The 24,479-nt window shown below is 38.0% G+C and overlaps 1 protein-coding gene across 6 annotated transcripts in view; it reads left to right on the top strand.

Moving 5' to 3' along the window:
• LOC124132669 (protocadherin-9-like) overlaps positions 1-24,479 on the top strand; it is a 117,379-nt gene that overhangs the window by 31,274 nt on the left and 61,626 nt on the right. For 4 of the 6 annotated variants that reach the window (XM_046496702.2, XM_046496708.2, XM_046496710.2 and 1 more), the window contains exon 3: positions 22,232-22,264. The exons of 1 other annotated variant lie outside the window; for it this stretch is intronic. The gene's annotated coding sequence lies outside the window, so the exon portion shown is untranslated. Of the gene's footprint in view, positions 1-12,815; positions 12,947-22,231; positions 22,265-24,479 lie in introns of those variants that run through there. One more of the 6 variants, XM_046496703.2, reaches the window with a different exon arrangement.

The raw sequence follows: 24,479 nt of genomic DNA, 5'->3' as shown, positions 1-24,479 counted from the left end.
AAACTCAGCTCACTCACTCACTCACTGTTTAACCCTCATCCACTAGCTTTCCATGTCTGCTCTACCACAATATAGCTGTAATTTGAAGACTGCTGTGTAAAACAATATTCACTCACTCACTCACATGTACCGGTATTTAGAAATTAGTTTTTTTTTAAAGACGAGTCCAGAGGATGCATTTCGTTCAAGACCTCAGTTTGTAGATAGTCCTGCTTGAAACAGACAAACATGTTTTCTATGTTTACATTTTCAGTCAGTTTAATTCAGTTCCAAATTGGGGCAAAAGTGAAGCCTTGTGGCCTGGTTTAAAATTATTGCCATCAAATGCATACAAGTTCATTGCAAATGTAGGGATTGTGTATGCGCTGGTGATATGCTTCTTTCTTATTTGCTTTATAGATGGGGTATATAAATTAGCATCGATTTTGATTTTGTATAGGTGGGGTCGCTTTATAGATGGCGATATATGGTACATCAATGAGGACTACTACCATCATTGGACCCATGAAGATTCCAGGGTAGAATAGGTCTTCAGCAACCCATGCTTGCTGTAAATGGCGACTATGCTTGTCGTAAAAGGCGACTAACGGGATCGGGTGGTCAGGCTCGCTGACTTGGTTGATGCATGTCGTCGATCCCTATTGCGTGGATCGATGCTCATGATATTAATCAATGGATTGTCTGGTCCAGACTTTATTATTTACAGACCGCCGCCATATAGCTGGAATATTGCTGAGTGCAGTGTTAAACAACAAACAAACAAACAAACTACCATCATTGGATTTTTTCTTGTCCTCAGCACAAGTTAGTCATTCTTTTTAATATTGTTTTTACTTTATTCATTTATATACTGCAGGTATCCAGGTACTAGTATCTGCTCAAATATGGTGATCATAACAGATCCCACTTTTGAAAAAAACATCTAAACGATGACATTATTTTCCAAAAGAATGTGAAAGTTGAATGTTCTTTCATGGATCTATCGTAAAAATCAAATGGGATTTGTGTCTGTGGTTAGTTTATGGAGGTTGTTTTGTTATCAAACATTTGACCATCTAATAATTCCACACCTTGGCAAACTGTGGAAGGAAAAACGCTTCCTGTTTATTAAGACAGCTCTTTTTGTTTGGGAGGAATGAAGTTATATTTGGTAAAATTTTGATCACACACAAGCGAATGTCTGATTTGTTTTGCTCAAACAAGTTTTTTTTTCCCTTTGAATGCCACGTGTGCTGAAACAATTTTTATTGTATTTATAAAAGTACTCACAAATAGGATTGATATTTTTCTTAAAGGGCCAACAAAGGAATTCTATACATATTTCAAGTACAATAACATTTGAACCTGTGAAATCCATTTATCTACGGTAGAATATCCAACATTCTTCCAGTTTATCTAGGAACTTGAAATGGAGAATTAAAACATTCTATCCTTAGGGAAATATATATCACATGAAAAAGGAAAAAAATCTTACAATTACATGACTTGACCGGATATTAAAATGGCAATAATCAATCTAGTTTCAATTCTAAAGATTTTTCTGGCCGACTATATGGAAAATTAAATTATTTGCTGTGATATGCTATGTCTATTAACTCTGCTTACAACATAGGATTAGTCAAGTATTAAGTGCATTTTCATTGTGTTCAGGAACACGAGTGCCATGCTGTATGGCTGTGGTTACTAATGTCTATGTTAGTGCAAGGAATCACAATTGTTATAGATTCGATGGAATCGGTGCCGCCGACTTGACTTACCAAAACTAATTACAGTGTGATCTGACTGTGATAGTACTGAATTTGTGGAAAAAAAATACCCCTGCATGGACAAAAGCACTGAAACCTAAATAAAAAAAGATTGCCCATTTGCAAGCAGCCAACCTGATACCACCTTACCAAAATAGTTCTTTTCCAAAATGTTTTTTTTTAAACTATTCAGATTGGTGCAGGTTGACAATAACCAATAATGTGTCTGACTTTGATTACCTGTGAGAACTAAGTTACATGTATATACTAATTGGGTTTCTGTATTGTAAATATAATTTATTAGGAAATTAATAATAATATGTTTGTTTGGTGTTTAACGCTGCACTCAGCAATATTTTAGCTATATGATGGCGGTCTGTAAATAATCGAGTCTGGAACAGACAATTCAGTAACATCATGAGCATAGATCCATGCAATTGGGATACGATGACATGCATCAACCAAGTCAGCGAGCCTGACCACCCAATCCCATTAGTCGCTTTTTACAGCAAGCATGGGTTGCTGAAGTCCTATTCTATCCCGGATCTTCACAGGTCTAATAATATGTATACTCATCAACATTTGCTGAAGACCAAAAGGGTCATCTGTAGTCAGAAGTGTGGTCCTTATCCTTAGCAAATGTTGTAGTATATTATGCTTATCAAAGGCTTGCATATAATATATACATACAAATTTATTGGGAACATTATACAATAGTTATTGAGCAATTTGGCAGTGTGTGAAATTAGTTCCTGTTACTTCTTTGAGTGGCATGTAGAAGTTGGAATGGTAACTAAGACAAAATTGTTATGGATGAGCAACTTCTTTATTACAATTGGGCGATGTTTTGGTGTAGATTCTAACACCGTTATCAAGCAAATGATGAAACGTCGCCCAATTGTAATAAAGAAGTTGCTCATTCATAACAATTTTGTCTTAGTTAGTTCCTGTTAACATACCACTTGTGCATATCAGTAATTACATTGATATATACTATTAAACTTCTCAAAAGAAGAACTTCCAATTCTTTCATATCTGTCAATGCTGTTGGGTATTGCATCCAATTGTGGATGTTCTTTTACTTGTTTTGAGCAGTATAGTATATGATCTGGAACATTGTGTCATCATTTCCTGAAGGCATGGATGCCTGCTCATGCTGTCAACCACTTGTTTGCCTTGCCTACAATTGATTATTAAGGTGTCTTACCGGAATATTGTCAAATGGTGTACAAGACCATTCACTTCACTGAGCTATGGATGGGTAACCTCTATTTGGGGCAGATTAGGAAAGTAGGTTCAAATCCCCACGTTCAGTAAGTTATGTGTGGTGGGGTAGCCTAGTGGTTAAAGCACTGGCTCGTCATGTCAAAGGCCCTAGTTCGATCCCCTACATGGGGACAATGTGTTAAACCCATTTCTGGTGTCCCCCACCATGATATTGCTGTAATATTGCTAAAGGCGGAGTCAGTCAACACTCAATCACTCACTCACATACTCACTAAACCTATGGTTGTGGGTTTGAATCCTGTTTTGTGCCAGTTATGTGGTTTGTTGGCACCATAACTCATGCTCATGGGTTTCACCAAATTGGTGAACGTCTGTGACCTGAATTACTTTGGACTTTCCTCCCACATCAAGCTGAAATGCCATAATATAACAGGAATGCTGTTAACAGAGGCATATTAAAGCGACACAGTAAACTTCACCTCCACATTCGATTCCCCAAATGAGTACAATGTGTAGCTTATTTCTTGTATCTTCATTATAGTATTGCTGCAATATTGCTGCAAGCAGCATGAAACAATACTCACATCACACTCATTAAACAATTAATAATATTAGAACCTGACCTGTACAAATAGTTTTTCATTTGTTCTTGTTCTTAACATTTCCAACTTATCGTGACCTCAGTTCAGGTGCAGATAATTGGCTTACCTAGATAGCTGATAAATCTATAGTACTTCAACATCAATTCAGTAATGTGATTAACTCGTAGAGGATCAATTACACCTATCCTCTAGGTGTCTTTCCTGCAGCCATCATCCCCGATCTACCTTAAACACATTGATTTCATCGTCCTATGATTCAGTTATGGAAGGCCTTTTCATTGCCAGGTGACCGGTTCACAGTATTGTGAATTGCTTGTATCAATTTGCATTGTCCCATGTCACTTTCGCTAAGATTAAGGGTTTTTAGTACACTTTGGAAAGGCATTTACAGCTGAAAAGCATTGTACCCGCTAACTTGACTGACCTGAATTGACCCTTCACTCTTGGATGTTATAGAATTAAGGCAAACTGGCTGACTTTCTAAAGATTCATTTGATCATGCTGAGAATTGGGTCATATAATTGAACCCCTTTGAATCTTCTCAGTGGGTTTTATATTTTCTTCAGGTTTTTTGATGCTGTGAAAAAAATCAAATTATAGGGTTGTGACACATGAAGATTGACATTTGAAAAGAGAGAAAAAGGGAATCGTCCAATTCATTGTAAATACAGGTATATTTGTCTACAATTTATGTAAATACATTCCATATTCTGTGAGTTAGAAATGAAATGCACAATGATTCAGATTAAAATGTTATGTTAAACCAATTAAGAATTTGAAAATTACATTTGAAAGGATTGTAACCTTTTGACATTGATTCTTAGATGGGCAAGTGTATCGGAATTATGCACAAAAATACATATTTTATCCTAATTTTTATTAAACTTGATCTATAACCTTACTGTTTTGTCTTCCAAGAATGCATTTGTCATTTTCCCACCAAGTTTCAGATAAGATATGTGAATCTCATACAGCAGAAGTTAAATGACGCATGAAATGACCATTTTATGCATTTCATAACCCATACACTGTAACTTCAATAAATTTTCTTCCCATTCCAGCATACAGCCTCTCACATCATTTATCGTTAATGAAATTCAACCTCTTTACATCGATGCTATTGACAAAAAGTCTCACAAAAGATGTACTTGATCTGATTCTCCAGTTACTAAATTTGATTTCCCCGCTTATAAATGAAATTATGATTCATAACTTCTCGAATCACCAACTTCACTGAAGCAAGATGGTTCTAATCCAGTGGAAAGAATGATCTGAAAGTCAAATCAGCCGGAATTCTTATTTTAGACTTAATCTTTGTACAAGGGGTCCTGAGCCCTATAGGTAAAAGGCCTATTCTTATCATGCAGATGTCTGCACGTCTGTCGTAAAGTCTACCATTGATAGGTATAAAGCTCTAAAAATCCTAAGTGAGGATAACTAGATGTCTCTATACTGCCACAATCTACGCTGTCGGCATACTTGTCGACAAATTCGGCACGGATGAAGAGCAGATTAGAAAACTTTATTGTACACAGCGGACATGGACAGGTGGGTTTGTTTTGGAGAACCGATCGTCTTCAAATCATAGCCAACACACTTTTGTTGATGCGTACATTGCGACAGCAGACTTGAAAAGTGAATTGAAAGTCTGATCAGCTCATGGTCTATTCAGAGTTGGCGACTGTGCGAATGTTGTGTCCCAATTGTATGAGGCCCATGTCACGACCTCCTCTTGGCTGGACACCACGCTGTGTCACCCAGCATTGACAATGATCTTTTGACCAGCGACAAAGTGGGAGGCTTCAAAGCAGAAATAATGTCTTTATTGGCAGATGATGCGATAAGCAGCACACTGGGTCGAAGATCGCGACAATATGGATGATGTTCATTTTGGTCGTCATGCTGGGTTTGGTTGGCAATGGCGATGGTCTGCCGATAATGTCATGGTTACAAAAGCTGACCAACACTTGAGTTTTTATTACAATGTTAACCTCCAGACATGAATTGGAAAAGTTGTCACTTTTTTGCACAGTCAGTCAAACTGATTGGTTCGTTATCATAAGCGGCTAAGTGAAAGTCGAACCCATTATTCCTTGTGGTTAATCTTATCTCTTTCGACAGCTTGGTCCACCAGTTTTGTTAGGCTGTTTTGCATCTGACTGTTGGTGCTTGATAAGTCAGGCCATGGCATCAGTTTCCTTAAACATATCTTTTTTTGCCCTCCCGCAATTATTTGTGGTACGTCTCACCCCTGTCACTGTTATCAAAGCAGGGGTAGTCAGTACTCTGAACCCCTTCGGTACAAGAAACTTGTTTACAAGCATCAGATTCAGCTTTGCTCTTCTTGAACTTAAAAATATGATATTGATCGTTCCTTTTCTCTTTTTCCTTCCCTCATTTCTTTCTCTCTCATTACCAACATTGCACTTTCATTTTCTTTTTTAGGGTCTTAGTTACTTTTAATGATAAGATGTATTTTGGTTCATTAAGGACATGACAAAACTAAAATTTCTGCATTTCTCTATTCAGATGGGCTTAGCTCTCCCTCTTATCCCCGATCAATCTACCAAGATCTTTTTCTTTCTACCTCCCATTCTTTTCATATTGGTTTGGGGGGTTGGGTGTTGGTGGGCACGGGTGGCCCAGAAGGCTAAGGAGCTGCGATTCGCTGTGCAGAGTTGCATCCCTTGGGCATGCCAGAAACCTATGATTGTGGGTTCGAATTGCCGTTTGCCCCGATTATGTTTCTAGGTTTGACAGCACCATACCCATGCTCGTGGGTTTCACCGAAGTGGTAAACGTCTGAGACCTGCATCACTTGGGGCTTTCCTCCTACATTAAGCTGACACACCGTGACATAACTGGAATACTGGTAAAAGCAGCGTTAAACCCAACGCACTCACTCACTCACTCACTCACTCACTCACTCACTCACTCACTCACTCACTCACTCACTCACTCATATTGCACACACATGCATGCACATTGCTATATAGGTGGAATAATCTTGGACGCGGTTAAACCCCCATTTCACCTCACCACTTTTCATATTGCAGTGGGGTAGCCTTGATGTTGAAGCATTTGCCCATCACACTTAGATCTGGTTTTGATTACACACAAGTTTAAAGTAGCATAAAAGCAAATTAAAATTTGCTCTCATGTGAGGCGTACAGGTAGCCTGATGGTTAAAGTGTTCATCTGTCCCTGTACCATAATATGGCAGGAATATCGCTAAAACCATCTTCCATAGGCAAGAGAGTTAACTGACTTTAAAAGTCCAGTTTCCACACTTGCCGAACTAGGCTGGAATCCTGGGCTCGATCATAGCGCCACCAGTGGCTATTACGAGTTATGTTCCTTCTATGCCTCTCCTATGAATCAATGAGATTCCACCTCTCGTATCACTTGCATTTGCTTCAACCAAAACTGCGGCGCCAGTCGATAATCAAGATCTATATATTGTGATAAAACAAGTCTTACATCGCGAAGTGCATCAAATCAGGTGAGCACCTTGATTAAAAACATGAAATGATTTAGAAAATATCTGTTGACAACGAGTTAGCGGTGCACATGCTTTGCAAATCCTGCAATCGACCGAAATCTGTATGACATTTTACGAACCAGATTTCGATTTCGGAGCACGATTTTGATTGGACTATGCATAGACTCGTTAGTCCAGCCAAAATGTAACTCCATAATACCAGCCTAGTTCGGCAAGGGTGGAAACTGGACTTTTATAGTCAGTTAACACACTTGCCTCGGGAAGATGCACTAAAAGCGGCATGAAACTCAACTAAGTCTACCCTCGTCCTTTTTTTCTTCAGGATTATTTTAATTTCTATTTCTTTGGGATATTACTTTTTAATATAGTTAAAATAAGATCTTTGGACATTAATACATGCATCTATGTTAATGCGATTAGATAAGATAATATTTTTTGCAGAAACTTTCCATTACGGAACAGATGCATACATACATCCCTGTAAACTCAAAAACCAATCAATATTACATATTTGATGATCTTGTACATAAAATGTCATCGGTTGATTAAGATCAAGGGGTATTTATTGCTTGAAATGATAGACATGGAAACAAATGCAGTTGATATTGATGGCCTCATTATTTGAGAAGATGTAGTGAAGTAATTTGTTTTCATGATTGTGGACATTTACATTTTGTGTGGATAATTTTCCAAAGAGTATATTTCTTTCTTGAGTGTGTTTGGTACAGTGAAGTAGGTAGTGTTTTTCATCAATGTGATTATGATACCGTGGGAAATCGGAGTTAGAATAGGACCCCAGCAACCTATGGTGGTCATCAGAAGCAACTAAATGTATCGGGTTTGTCAGGCTTGATTGCGTTTCATAATACTCTGAAGGTATGGATCATTGTTCGCAGTATCAATCACTGGATTGTCTGGTACAGATTTGATTATTTACATGCCGCCATCATATAGCTGGAATATCGTTGGCGAGTGTGGTATTATACAACAAACAAAATAAAATGATTACAAGGAATCTCTATTCAGATTGGTTATGCTCTTTCTTCTCTTTCCCTATCTGGGTGGACCCGTGAAGATCCGGGTTAGAATAGGTCTTCAGCAACCTTGCTTTCCATATGAGGCGACTATGCTGTCGTAAGAGGTGACTAACGGGTTGTGTGGTCAGGCTAGCTGACTTGGTTGATGATTCATGTCATGGTATCCCAGTTGTGGGGTTTGATGCTCATGGTGTCAATCACTTGATTGTCTGGTCCCAACTTGATTATTTATTGATTGCCATCATATAGTTGGAATATTCCTGAGTGTGGCGTTACCTATCTGGATGCTCAGTCGCCACAAATTGTTGTGAAATGAATTCCAGCTCACCCAGATTGTTTGTCAGTACCAAGCTTGTGAGTTAGCATAACATTTCACTTGTGCACTGGTTTCCTTGGCCCAGACTTGATCATATACAGGCCGCTGTGACATAAATAGAATATTGCAGACCGGGCCATAAATATAAAAACATCAACGCCAGAGAGTAATCAGTCTCGATTATCTGCCGAAAAAGATTCCATTGGGTGTTAAAGGCAAAATAGAGGTGAAAAATTATATGAATGGATCACTTAAAACCAGTGACACCAGATGTTGGCGAACATTCATTCCAAACTCAATCCTTGCTTTTTCTTTTACAGATTGTATTCATTTCTTATGATATGGTTGAGACACATCTTTGGGTATTAATTACATGCTTCAAATGTAAAGTTGTCCACTTTCCACTTGTTGTTCACTCTGAGGCTGGAAATCAATACAGGAAAGTGCCATATGTATTCATTTAGCTCATAATACTAACTCAAAACGTTCCTATAAAATAGTAAAAAAAAAATGAATTGATTAAAACAGTTTCTTTTAATCTGTCGATTTTCTATCTTTACTTGGCCTGCCACAAGTGAATGGGTGCAGAATGGATTTGGCATGTATAAAACCCATCCCATATTGTTAACAGATTTGAATGTTGATTGCAAACACTAAACAAGAATTTGTTTACTTTAGAAAATTCCTTGGAGTTGAGTGATACACTAGGCAGATTCCTTCAAAGACAAACACATTTAACTTCTCTGAAATAGTTCATCTTTCAAGACGAAATGAGTTTTGCAGAATACCGTAAATCTTTGCTTTAACTATCTTTGATATAATGGAAATTTTGGTGAAACAAGCACCTGTCAAAGTTTCAGGTTGTTGTCCCTGCTTGTGAAGGCTAAATGACAGATGTAACATGTTTTAATGATATCACATGCTTTCCCATAATCAATTTACAGTATCGGTGTTGCTTCAAACCTTTAAATGAAACTATATGGACAGTCTTTTGCATTTTGTGAAACATACTGAAAGAAATTCTTTTGCAAGGTGATCTTGTTAAGCTTTGTAGCTGACAATTACATAACACATCGCCATCAGTTGGGTTTCAAGCTATGTGTTTAATTTGGGTACTAACCTTGTGCTGATGAAATTTTAATTTTAATCAAGCACTGCAAGTCATAAAAGGGTTGTCCCAGATTTGTAATTTCAATGAATTACGAGCTGTTGTGTTCATAGGAGTAGTCATGAATTCAGTGGATGCTCTCGACTGCCTTTTATAGGATGTTTTTACAACCATGCAGTGGCAGTATTTCATGTTTTTCAGTTTGGGGAAGGAGGGCCATAATGGCAGCATAACATTTCTAACTAGAATCAGCTTGAGCTGCTTCAGCTGTCAGGGGGCGGTCGGGTAGCCTAGTGGTTAAAGCGTACGCTCGTCACGCCGAAAAACCCGGGTTCGATTCCCGACATGGGTACAATGTGTGAAGCCCATTTCTAGTGTCCCCCCGCCGTGATATTGCTGGAATATTGCTAAAAGCGGCGTAAAACCATACTCACTCACTCACTCACTGCCTCAGCTGTCGGCATTTGCTAGTCATGAGTTTGAATTCAAGATTCATTCTCAGGGTTTTACACGAAGCACTTGTGTGCATCCGTTAGGCACCAATGTAGAAAAAGGGCTAATTATATATATATATATACACACACACACACACACACACACACACACACACACACACAGAGTAAACTACGGTTATAACGAACTCTAAGAAACCACTTATTTAAGTTTGTAATAGCCGTAGATCGTTAAAAGCATATACAGCATATATACAACAAATGGTCATGACTAAAAAATAAGTTATATCGGTCAGTTCATTTTAAGTGTGTTCATTGTAAACATAGTTTACTGTACTGCACATCAAGAGAAGTTATGTCATCATGTCAATCATGACCACTTTTCATGTTATCATTGATTCATTCCAGGCTCGGGAGTAATTATAAAACATACAGTACACTACACCATGTCACTACTTTACAGGAACCTCACATTGACAGAGGACTTTAAAATTTATTATTTGGGGTACCCTTGACTCCTATTTTTGTAAGTCAAGGTTAAAACAAATCCCTGAACCCTGATGACATGTCCAGGCCCTGACTGATTATGCCACAAATCAGTTAAATAGCAATGATATAACTTGAGAGAAACTGCATTCACTCACTTTGGGTATGGGTGGCCCAGTTGTCACTGTACTGGTTTTGGCCTGTGAGGTGTGCCAGAACCTTCAATCATCGGTCATCTGTGAAAATCCGGTGTAGAATAGGTCTTCAGCAACCCATGCTTGTTGTAAATGGTGACTATGCTTGTCATAAGAGGCGACTAACGGGATCGGGTGTTCAGGCTCGCTGACTTGTTCATGCATGTCATCGTATCCCAATTGCGTGGACCAATGCTCATGTCAATCACTTGTTTGTCTGGTCCAGACTTGATTATTTACAGCCTGCCATCATATAGCTGGAATATTGCTGAGTGTGACGTCAAACACTAAACAATCAATCATGGGTTCTAATCCCGGATGCGCCCTGACTATGATTCTTGATTCTTGATTTGTCAACAGTTTACCTGTGCTTGTGAGTTTCACCACACTGATGTGCCCCGTGAAGATCACAAAACAGATCTCAAAACAGATCACAAAACAGATCACTCACTCACCCACTCATCCACTCACCCTCTCACTCACTCTCTCACTCACTCACTCACTCACTCACTCACTCACTCACTCACTCACTCACTCACTCACTCACTCACTCACTCACTCACTCACTCACTCATCAACCCATCAACCCATCAACCCATCAACCCACCCACAATACCCCTTGAATCTAGGTCTAAAACATTTGTCCTGTAGGTGGGTATCTACGTTAGTCACGTCACTGTTTTTAAAGACGGAGGTAATTAATATTAAGTTATAATTAAGTTAGAGGAGTGAACAGCCCTGTCTCCATTATGTTGTCCCACCTGCCAAGCAAATGGTTCTGATTGCATGTGTGCACCTGTTGACTAAACTTGTCAAGGTGGAATCAAACCCTAGGTAATACCAAAAAAAACATTGATTATGTTTAAATGAGAAATTATTCTGTGTGATCAGTCATGTGTTCATTGTTTGTTATGCAACTAGGCTAGTGATCAGTGTTAGCTGTAGTGATATCTATGACATATTTTTCAGAATTCATTAATAGTTAATCTGCAAGTAATTAAAGACTACATTTTTTTTCTGATGCATGGTAGACTAATTTGAATGATCCAAATTAATTTCCAGTGAAGAGAGACTGAGTGGGTTTTGTTAAGTCATGAATAATGCCGATGTTTGGGGAAGGATGGGTGAATGTCTCTTTTAGTGAAAATATATAAAAATGAATATAATGTCAACATGGTGTTTTGTGATGAACCATTGTATGGCCTTGCTGATAAAGTATCTAAGGGAGACCTGTGAAGTTCCAGGTTGTCAGCAACCCTTGCTTGTTCTCAACCCATGCTTGTTATAAGAGCAAGTAACGGGATTAGGTGGTCAGACTTGCTGACTTGGTTGATGCAGGTCATTGTATCCCAATTGCTTGGATCGATGCTCCTGCTGTCAATCACTGGACTGTCTGGTCCAGACTCAATTATTTACATACCGCTGTCATATAGCTGGAATATGGCTGAGTGGGGTGTAAAAAACCAAACCTAAGGAGAGTCTACTCCATTTTTGTCTTCTTTCAAAACATGACCATTTTTTTGCAATTGTAATGTTGAATTTGAATTTATTTTTTTATCCACACATTGTGCTTTAACAATATTAACAGTAGAGTTTAAAAAAAGATAAAAGACAACAGACAAATGTTAATTTGTCTTCTAAACAGAAAGATTGTGCATGCTAAAAAGAAACATTGATTTTCATTTTGTTAAAAAATATTTTTTTATATCCTCTTTTAATGTTTTTAGCTAAAAGGTCAAATCAAAAGGATGGATTTTGTTGAAGGGTCAATGAGGTGATCGTAGAGCTGGTCGAGTGCTGACAACAGTGATTAAATTGAGGTAGTGATTATGGGTAGGATTGTTTGGCTGGAGAGATGTTTTGTTAGGCGGCCAGGTTAATTAGGTAGAGACTCGCAATACAGACGTGACCAAAGACTAGGCCAGCAAAGACGGACAGCAAATTGATTGAAGATCTAGCTTTCTGCCGCTCAAATACTCTCTATACTTAACCACTGAGCCGCTTTCACTAGCATACGCAAGCTGCAGCGTTTATAGGTGAATAGACCGCGCGGTTCCCCAAGTCATGCTACATGGGTTTTCTTTGTGATGCATTCTGCTATTTTTATACGCACTAGCAAGAGATGAAACCATCGATCAGTGTTTATCAAATGTGAGTTGAAACACGACCTGTGAGACAGAATGCTCTGGACTTATGTCCTCTTGCCAATGTTTGTGATTTAGTGACATTTATATATGGAGCTTTTGGGATGTTTGGATTGATTCAGGTGTGGGACCGGTAAGTTAACGACTGATGCTGTCAGTTGGGTGTTTATGTGCTCTGGGTGGGTGTAATCAGTGTGATTGCTGAATTCAGTTGGATATTGCTTAGATCGAGATGTGTGATTGTCCTTCTGTACTCACTGAATGAATGTCTTATCAGTCCATTCAACAGTGTGTATTCATGTGATAACATTCATGTGTTACAAACCTTTTAATTTGATCAGATTTTCCTTACTGATACAGTAGTTATGAATATTTTCTAAATCTAATCTTACGTGACAGGAATTATTCAAATAAGCATTCAAATACATCTTTATGAATTTTGTTTTAAAATGAATTCAAATGTTAAATTAAATTTTTTTAGTTTTCCTCAAACAATGCAAGGCGCGGCATGATATGAGATTGAAGACTGAGATTTTGATGCATCTTTCATATGCTAATAGCAGCAGGTGGCACAACTCCGTTTTTCCCTCTCACATGCAATACATAAACCACGGTGAATGTAGCTCCTGTCGTGGATTTGTCAGGTCACATTGAGTAGTTCAGTTTCCCATGATCCCATCGGCTTTGTAAGTGTACGGCTGAAATGGAATATGGTTTGAGGTGACGTTATCTCTTAATGTAGGTATAATGTACATATCTCCCTTTGGGTGACTCTATTCAGGTCTGTAAATAACCCTTACCGGTCTATTCAGGTGTTAGCACAAGTATAGCAAACTGTGACTGGCCTTAATGGGTAGTCTGCAAGTAATCATCTGTTACATTGTGCATGTTGATATGTGTGAATTCATACTGGTGAAATGCTTTCAGGGGTACATTATTGTGTTTTATCTACCATTGTATAACTGATTAATGAACATGGTTATATATTTCATGCTTAGGTCATGTACCTGTAAATATATTTCTATATATGTATATTATAAGTATAAATGTTACTCTTGAGAATATTACTTTGGAAGTGCTGTCTTATTTCATTTTTATAATGCAATTTACCAATGTTGAGAGATCTTGCAGTTTTTCATGGCTATGGGTAAGACTCTAAACTATACTCACCACCTAAAGAAACGCGAACCAAAGAAACAGAAGTATTTATGTTAAGATATGTTTCCAATGGGTACCACTTAATGAAAAAACTAATGATCAGTCAAGTGTTACCACAGAATGTCTTTATTCTTATCATGATATGCTCCACGTGATTTCCAAACTTGTGAAGGATAGTGTGCAGAGACAAATGGTGCGTCTCTAATCTTGAATCTGTCACATGTGATGTGTTCATTATCGTCTGTTCAACAACAAAACAGTATGTTTGTTTGTGCATCGAATCAATCTAATATATTTTGAATATGAGAAATTCTTCATATATTAACCAACATGTATGGTATTCAAGTTTCTTTTTGCAGAGAGTATATATTCATTTGAGATTACCGAAACTTTCAGTAATGTGAGAGACCCGTGTAAAGTGTGATTGAGAAGGGTTTAACACCGCTTTTAACAATATTCCAGCAGGGGACACAAGTAATGGGCTCCACATAATGTACATTTGTGGGGAATTGAATAATCAGCTATTACTTTAACTATTAGGCTACCCAGCAGCCCATATTTGATGGTGTTAAATAGCACAAATTGTACAGGTCTCCCTGTGAAGTATTATTTATTTGTATTATCAAAACAAACAGACCACCTCTGTGGTCTAGTGGTACAGCATCCACCCTGAGAGCGAAAGGTTTTGGGTTCGATCTCCGGCTGCGTCATACCAAAAGACACTATGGGATGGTACTTGTTGTTACCCTGTCTGGTGCTCGGCATTAACGGGCTAAAACAAGGACTGGTTGGCTCGGAGTCAGTATACTGTGTCTGAGTGGGGTTATGTTAAACTGCAGCATGGTATCTCAGTGGGCTAGCACTATAAATCGGCATCAGTCCAGACTAGCGCACACGCACACGCACACGCACACGCACACACACACATGTGCCTGCACGCCACTATATAAGTGCAATAATCTTGGACGCGACGTTAAACTCCATTTCACCTCAACTCAAAACAAACATTCCTGAAGATAGGTTTCAAGAAGTCTTTTGTTAGATCTGAATAGAATTTGATTATTATTGTACAATGCCTATGTTTCAAAGTAATTTATTTGATACCAGGAATATTCAGTACATAGTTAAGGTGAAATTGTTTAAAAAATATATGCAAGTAATATAAATTAAAGAATATTCTGGTTTTTGTAATGCTGTCACATAGGGTAAAATTTTCCCATACAGCTCAGGTGATTTTTCTGGCATAGCTTGAGTACATGTTTATTGTTATGACTATCTTCTTACAATAATACAGTAATATCATTCTTTGCTGGTGCATATCAATTTTCCAGCTGTTTTGATGATAGTCTTGACAGATTTTGTGTATCCATGGCAGCCATATTAGATTTCAGGTCAAACAGTTAAAATTTCAGCTCATTCAACCATATAATGCTGTGTTTACATGCAATCACTTATCCATCCCCCAAACATACCCGATGTGAGAAATATGGCACCCTGGGAATTATTGCTGTATTTTCAGGTTCGCAAAGTTTTAAAGAACTGTTCTTTTACTATTTTGACCGATACTTTTTTATTTTTGTTTATTTGTTTGTTTTAACGTCGCACTCAGCAATCTGATACTTTAAACAGTAAAGCCTTGATTATGATATCAATTGATGGACAGCTGGTTAATTTATGCCCTAAGTCCTAATGGGTAAGTGACCATAAACACAGCTCCTAAAAATATTTCACTTCCCTTTTAAATACGGTCACCAATCCACATCAGCCCAACTGCTTTAAACAGAATATGGATTTCTAGAACGTGTGTGGAAATGTTGTTTTTGTGATGAAAAACTGTTAAAACTGCTTTAAAAATATTCAAGTTGCTTGAAGGGTGGAATGAAATTGATGAAAATTACAACTCGCCAGCTGGGATGGTGTCGGACAGCTTTTTTGAGGTCCTTATTAATTTTCACTAGCTTTGTGCTAACCTGGTGTTGCATGCTAATGTCTGCAGTGCTGTATCTTGTCAGAAGTATAATCATTAAGTAAAGGTGAAGGTAGGGTTTGGACAGGTATCCTCGGGTACTCAGGTCGGGTGGGTCCTGAGTAGGACCCGGGTAGCCATGCATGCACAGTACAGCCCCACCCATGGTTAGTCACGTGATATATTGTTTAATGACAAAAAACTCACTATTGCTCAGTGGTTACACTACAAGTTGCTAATGTTTACAATTCTTTCTGACGATGCACACATTCCTTTGACTTGTGTATGTTTGAGTAAAGATAAAGCTTTCAGGAAAAATTCAGCGTACACTTGATCTGATTGTTTGATACATGTATCTAAATAGTTTTTGCCAGGGCATTCAGTGGGTATCCGGGTAGGATCGGGTAACAGGGGGGCTGGATACCCGGGTAGGATCGGGTAATAGGGGGCTGGATACCCGGGTAGGATCGGGTAATAGGGGGCTGGATACCCGGGTAGTAAATTAGGATTCATCCCAACTCTAGCTGGGACAATCCATATTTACTACCTGACCCAACCCCCGTTACCTGACCCGACCTGGGTACCCACTGTAGGTGTCAAGAGTTGGGTTCAAAATGTCGAATCGGAATTGTTTTACAGGATCCCTGGCAAAAAGTTTTGTCCCTGGCAACATGTTTAAAATGATCTGGTCATGCATACACTGAAGCTAGCTGAAGCTTTGTCTTTATTCACACATATTAAAGTCAGAAGGAATGCCAACATCAGTGACTTGCAGTGTAACCAGTGGGAACTCGGGTCCTACTCCGTACCTACCCGAATGAGTACACAAGGTGTCTGTCTCACCCCTAGGTGAAGGAATAGCACAAAAAGCTGACTAAAATGGGGATCAGATGGACAAAATGGTCACAGAATGAAATGCACCAGGAAAAACACTCAGCTGTGAATCTTGTGGAGATACGATACATTACAAGTTATATTGGTATAAACAAGTGAATAATAACAGAAAACTGTTCAACAACAAGAACGCAGATTTTTTAAAATGTTTTCCAGTTGGCTATAAATAGCATTACATTCACTGTGCCCTCTAGCCTATGTTTCTGCCCTTCAATATCCAATCTTCAATCTCTGAAATTTAAAAACAAGTTATTCCTGGTTGTGATTCTCACTCTTCATCAGTGTTTGTTGACACAGCTTGCCTTGTCATCTAGAACCCCATAATTCACTGCGTGGAGTTGACCTGTGAAGATCCGGGGTAGAATAGGTCTTCACCAACCCATCCTTGCCATGACAAGCGACTAATAGGATCGGGTGGTCAGACTCACTGACTCCGTTGATACACCCTGTCGTATCACAATTGCGTGGATCGATGCTCATGATATCAGTCACTGGATTATCTAGTCCAGACTTGATTATTTACAGACAGACGTCATATAGCTAGAATATTGCTGAGTGCGCCATAAGCATCAACAACACTCTGTATGGTATGGCCCTTGACTTGTTGCAACATATGACCTCACCATAAATTACCATTAAAGTACAGCTTCCAGTGTTTTTCCATTAATTTTCATGTTCATGCTTGAAAGCTTGCATTAGTTAAATTCCACTGTCTTAACAAGAAATGGTTTAAATCTGAGATCTCATGATGTTTATGGTATTCCTTTACGAGACAAATCCTAATATCTTAACATTTTTTTTTCCTAACATCATTTTCTCCAAATTAGATTTTCATATTTATGTTGTGTTCTTGATGGTATTACCCTATGGAGATTAATGTGGGTTTCCGTAACTTAATCAAGGAAATTGAATATTATAGCAAAAGTAGAGATTTTTATATTGACATTTAAGGTTTCTCACTAACTCATGGTGAGGATGTTTAGAGAAACAGAACTTCTCATATTCTGCTTCCTGTCTGTAAAGGATGGAATACCTCTGATATACACTAGTTATGTAGATAATGTATTAATCAATACCTGGTTGCCATTGCTGCCAGACCATATTTGTATTCCAAGACTTGTTTAGGCGTCATCAAACTACCATTGATTTTCTATCAATGTTGCATTATATAATCAGTACCTCATAAACTGATAGAAAGCCGAGCTCCTAACTTTGTCTCACATCGATTTGTATTTCTCAAAAATCAATGTGATCGTTTACATATTTTATGTTATTGATGGCATTGGCAGGCACACAGTTTTTAGCTTCAAACTGCTATTGATGAGAATGGATGTTTCAATGAAATCCATAATCAAATCTTTAATGGAATCTGGAGAAACGTTATATTGATTCATGACTATTTGCAAGTCTAACAAATGGCAAAAGTTTTAAAGATTTCCATCACCAATTAGACTGCTGCCTTTTGCATTTCTCTTCACAAAGCATGTACGTATGCTATCTTTTATATACGACTTTGCATTTGATAGTAATAGCCTGTGTTCAGGTAGGGAGAGACTGATACTCATTGCTTGTCAGACACAAAGTATTCAACTGGCATTTTTTCTGCTTCAAATGTCCACATTTTGATAAAATATTGTCTTAGATTTGTTATACCACGGACCTAAAGACCTAAATAATGGTTATTTAGGTGTGTGGTCACATCAGGCCTGATCTCGGTATCCTTATCTTAAGTTGAGTAGTATACTATTAATGGACTATACTTGCCAACTGGCAGTCCCTGCAAGTTTGATTCAAGTTGTTGAAACCGGACTTTAACTCACTGTTTTATCCATGAATTGCGTAATGCATAAAGAATTCATCACGAGTGCTTTTTAAATATGGGGAATGTCAACCAAGTCTTAGTTAATAGGTATTTGCCGAACCTTTGGCGAGTATTTTTGTGTATTTAGTTTATTTTAGCTTGCTTAAATTTATTACAAACTAGTACTATAATATCAAATGTTCAGGTGAGCTGTAGAGCCAGACAGCCCTATTTTTAATTGCATATAGTGCGACACCATTTTGCATCTGTAATCCTTTAAGCCAATTTAAAACAATCTGACAAAATCAGGACACCGATACAGCCTCCCTCAAATTAGTACCTTGTTAAAAAACACATAGTGGCATAGATGGATTGTTTCCCTCAGGTAGACGGTCTAATGAAATTGTCAGATTTCTTTACAACATTAGGAAGTGGGGAAAGTAAGTTAATTCAATTCTGCAGTTTATTGTGTTGATCCCTAATTAAAATTCTCCTCAGGGTTCTAATATGCTAACATCCCCACCAATTCAGACTCTGTTAGACATGTTCAGTGATGTGCCAAACAGCTATTCTGTACTTGATACTTGTATATAAACTTGTTTGCCATTGTGAAAATTTCCCATAAACCCCAGCAGTCCAATCCTCCGGAAATCTTTTATTTCGCTGAATAGATGGCTTACGCCAAAAGGTTGCGACTCGTCTTTTGAAAGGACAGAGCTTAGTGGTGTTTCTCATGCTCCGATCTATTTATGTTTTTCATTTTGCAAACACATTGCTTGATTTGAAAGAACCAAGACCTGTCTGACATTATATATGTAGGTCAACGGCAAGTTTTTCTTCAAATAAGACTACACCCACCTGAATATGTAAACATTGTATAACTTAATCAATAAAGGTGTATGATCCTGCATATGATCTTTGATGGATGCACACTGTCGTACACGTTTCTCAGAGTTAGACTAAAGGATTCTGGGATCGTTGATGTTTTCAGCTATATTTTAATCTATTGACCTTAAATCTTTACCTTTAACATTAGCGTTAACATATCAAATAGCCTCCTTCAATAAGCATCAAATGTCCATCAAGATAGCAATTAGATCTTTTCTTCCCGTCTGTATTATATTTTAATTGTTATCAAATATTTAGAAGCTTAAGTTGCAAATCAGAGTTGGTAAAGTTGGCTAGTCTTCAGTAAGTACCCATCATTGGAAACTTCAATCACCTGGAAGCTTAATCTATTGAATTTTGAATTACCACTCTGACATCAAGTAAGTTATCATTTGAGTAATAGACAAACACAAATATTTTATTAATCTCATATGTACAACAATATATACACTTTAAAACACAGATAACAGTACACAAGTCGTTACCTATGGAACTACGAGAGACTATGAATATACTATATCATCTAAATTATTTACATGTACAGGCATTAAGGATATATAGAATACTAAAAGAACTCACGTGTAATACCAATTTTATGAAACGAGGGAATAATTCTGGTATCTGACGAGTGAAAGCGAGTCAGATACCACAACTATTCACAAGTTTCATAAAATTGGTTTTATATGGGAAGCTCCTCACAGTGATCTATCATCTCAACACGCAATGTCATTGAATAAGCCAAGGGAGGTTGAGAGCTTTCAATATTTGTTCGTGAAACATGTTGCAAGAGTACATAAGCACGTGGTTTGGTATTACACAATGTAATACAGCTGTATGTTTATTAAACAGGCAAGTAATAAATAACAATGCTTGTCGTCGAGCTGACTTTTCATAAAGGATTTTGGCAGTATGTAACCATTATGCCCCTGCTGGACATTAAAAACAGAAATTTTATACATCAGATAAAACTTGTACCTGCAACACACAGTCCTGTAATCCATCCTAGGATCCACAATTTGCTATGCATCCATAGGCATGTTGGAAACCATTGATATTGTGGGTTCAAATCCCAGATTCAAGGTTTGCCAGTACCATACCCATGCTTGTAGGTTTCACCAGTGATGAATGTCTAAGACCTGCAATACCTTCAGACAACAAATAAACACTTAGTTTTCTATGCAACTTGGGTGAGTGGCGGGTGATATCACTAGAGCAGGTCATGCTTACCCCTTTTTGCGAACACCTGGTGTCATCACTGATTTTCAGTGTTTCATGCATATAATTTACAACACAATTTTGCCTTTTATGCACAGTGGAATCTGTTTCGGCATATAATCAAGACTGATTATTCTTTGGCGTTGCATTTTATTTTTCCAGGAACATAAAGTTCACACTGATCAATATTTCAGTTTTTCACAAAGCACCATGAAACTAAACGACCTCACTCATGAACAAAACACAGGCAGTGAAAGCGTTGTCATAAGCAGTTACCAAATCATGTCTTATACATACATATGGACACTGCGTACATGGCCTCATTGTCTGGAACAAAAATAAAAGTGAGAAATTTGATCATATGAATTGCTTAGCTGAAGTAAGACCATCTACTGTAGCCAGACAGCTATTTGTGTCATAGTAATGTTTCAATTATTTAAGACTATTCTCTCGCTGACAGAAGCATAAGCTATGAAATTGATCATACAAGATATTAACATGAAGAAACAACTTCGCCCAAAGCAACAAACATCTGCTCGTTAAATTCACCTGTTCAGGTAATAAGCTTATGGAGATAAGGCTTGTCTTTCATGCCTCAACTGATGTGATATCTGCTCCAAAGGGTTTGTAAAGATAAGAACCAGTCTCTAATAAGATAGCTGTATCTTTGAATTTGGGTAATGCCACTAACTTCTTTTCAGGTGAGGGGCGGTCGGGTAGCCTAGTGGTTAAAGCGTTCGCTCGTCACGCTGAAGACCTGGGTTCGATTCCCGACATGGGTACAATGTGTGAAGCCCATTTCTGGTGTCCCCCCGCCGTGATATTGCTAGAATATTGCTAAAAACCAAACTCACTCACTCACTCTTTTCAGGTGAGCTTGTGCCATCCATAAATGTGTTTTGTGGAACTTTTAATGTATTGTCTGGGAATCTAATATGTTGTCTACGTATATGTATATGAATACAATTTAGAAAGTTTAATTGCCGGAGATGTCTGAGATGCTATGCCATTGGCTAAAATAATAGACATGATCCTACCTTTATTTATTTGATACCATGTAAATAGACAACTTCTAAATTCAAATCTTTGTGCATCGTGTCCAATAAGTAGGTAATAATGAAGATGTATAACCTAAATTTGTTTAATTTTAAGTATCCCAAGGCTGTTCTTGATTCATCACCAGTTTGCAGATATTTAATTACATCTTTAAGTGTTATAGTGTTTCGGGGGGCGGTCAGGTAGCCTAGTGATTAAAGCGTTCGCTCATCATGCCGAAGACCCGGGTTCGATTCCTGACATGTGTACAATGTGTGAAGCCCATTTCTGGTGTCCCCCTGTGATGTTGCTGGAATATTGCTAAAAGCGGCGTAAAACCATACTCACTCACTTTAGTGTTTCGGGGATATATAATATTGTTTAAATATCAAATGGGGAAAATTGTATTTTGTGAGTGAACTCTGAACAAAGTCCAAAACTATTTTCTCTTCTGTTTGCAGGTTCTTCATTGATTGGCTGGCAGGATTGAGCAAGTAGGTTATTCCTTTATACAACTCACGTGCAACCACATGGGGGTTCAATATTCTGGCCAGCTGAATCAATCACCATGTTTTGTGATCTTGACAATTATTGATTTAACCGATGGCTCTTAACTAGTTTTATGCCTTGTCAAAAGAAAATTTGTAACTTAATGTAGTTAGACAGTTTCAGAACTGATGCTTTGAAACGAGCTCTTCTTGAACTTGAGGTGGTCTGGATTAGATTTTAATAACTTTGAATACCAAATTTGCTTTGTGTTTTTGTTAAGAAACCCCTCCAGAGGCATTATCACTTGGTTGTAATTGAGATCTAATGATATATGTGTTGTGCATAATGTACCCCCTTTTTATTAGCTGATGTGGCTGAATACGAAACAGGTTGACATCACTTCTGATTTGATTACTTGAGAATTTTTTACTTGTATCAAGTTAAGCATGTTTATGATTACAGTGCTGAAGACTTCTGACAAGAAACAATGTTTTTATAATGATAGTGGTGTTTGATCTTGTGGAATCTCAAATCTAGACCTCTTGACCTCGGAACCCCCAGGTGGTCTCCGAGTAAGGAAATCCAATTGTCTGATTTAAGTGGAGAGGGGTAGAATAACTGAGAAGATGTTTTCATGCCACAGACAATATTGAACTACTTTTTATGATGCCAAAAGTAATGACATTTGTTGCCACATGTTGACTTGTAGAAACTTTCAACAATGCTATTTCCATACGAATATTAAACAACCTGTCTTAAGTTGTTCTGTTACTCTTTGCCAACTTATGAATATCCTGTACAGTATGTAAGCTAAGCTGTAAGCCTTCTATATGACTCCGGGGGCGCGGTTGGCCCAGTCGTCTAAGGCGCCGTGATTCGCTGTGCAGAGTTGCGTCCCTTGGGCACGCCAGAAACCTATGATTGTGGGTTCGAATCCGGGTTCACCCCGATTATGTTTCTAGGTTTGTCAGCACCATACCCGTGCTCATGGGTTTCAGCAAAGTGGTAAATTTCCGAGACCTGCATCACTTCGGGCTTTCCTCCCACATTAAGCTGACACTCCGTGATATAACTGGAATAATGTTAAAAGCGGCGTTAAACCTCTCACTCACTCACTCACTCACTCACTCACTCTATATGACTCCACTTTTGATAGATATATTCCTGTTATTCCACTTGAAGACTGAATGTGACTAATTGAATGTTACTATAGTATAACTGGAGACCAGACAGCCACACCTAACAACACAGATGACGTGTAAAACCAATTAACAAGAAATACACATTTTATCCAAACGTTTTACACTTGAATAGCTTGCTCTTCATCACCAGCAAACCTTTAACTTGCTTAATGTTACATATCAAATTATCCTGGCTGTTTGGGTATTCTTAACTTGTTCTGATAGGACTAAATCGGAGAAATAATAGCTCCCATGACGCCATGTTTGTGTAAAATGTGGACATTCTGGTGATGTAATGACCAGGTAAATGATGTTGTGAAAGAGTTTGCGGATGCCCTATTCCATCAGCTGTATTCCAGCTACCGTATTCGACGTAATAAGCGCCCTGCTCTAATAAGCGCCCACGGTGACTTTTGCTAATATATAGGCTAGTGACCAATCTCAATTAGCACCCCTTCCTATTGATCAATGTACACAAGACTTATTTATTCGCATATAATACGCACTCATGTGTTATATGCACCCTTAATTATGGGCAATTAAATTATGGAAAAATATATCTTTCGTACATAAATATTTCACCATAAATAACGATATTTATCTTTCAACTCTGTTTTTTTTCACTAAAATAATATTCTAATAAGAGCCCCCTATTTCTAATTTTGAGAGCGCCCTGGGCGCTTATTACGTCGAACACGATATGTCTTTATAACCCTTTAGGGGCGGTCGGGTAACCTAGTGGTTAACACGTTCACTCGTCATGCCGAAGACCCGGGTTCGATTCCCGACATGGGTGCAATGTGTGAAGCCCATTTCTGGTGTCCCCAGCCGTGATATTGCTAAAAGCAGTGTAAAACCATAATTACTCACTATAACCTGTAAATAATGAAGTCTGGGCCAGACCAACCAGTGGTTGATATCATGAGCAAATATCAATGATGGGGGTACAGTCAGTTAAATAATCACCAATTCCTATTAGCTCTTACAAGGATGTGGTGCTGTCAACCTATGGTGTCCTGGAATGTTTGTGAAAAAGGTG

Source organism: Haliotis rufescens, unplaced genomic scaffold, assembly GCF_023055435.1.
Source record: "Haliotis rufescens isolate VD_foot unplaced genomic scaffold, xgHalRufe1.0.p SCAF_7, whole genome shotgun sequence".
Classification (NCBI taxonomy): Eukaryota; Metazoa; Mollusca; class Gastropoda; order Lepetellida; family Haliotidae; genus Haliotis; species Haliotis rufescens.
This window is presented reverse-complemented; position numbering and strand designations above follow the sequence as displayed.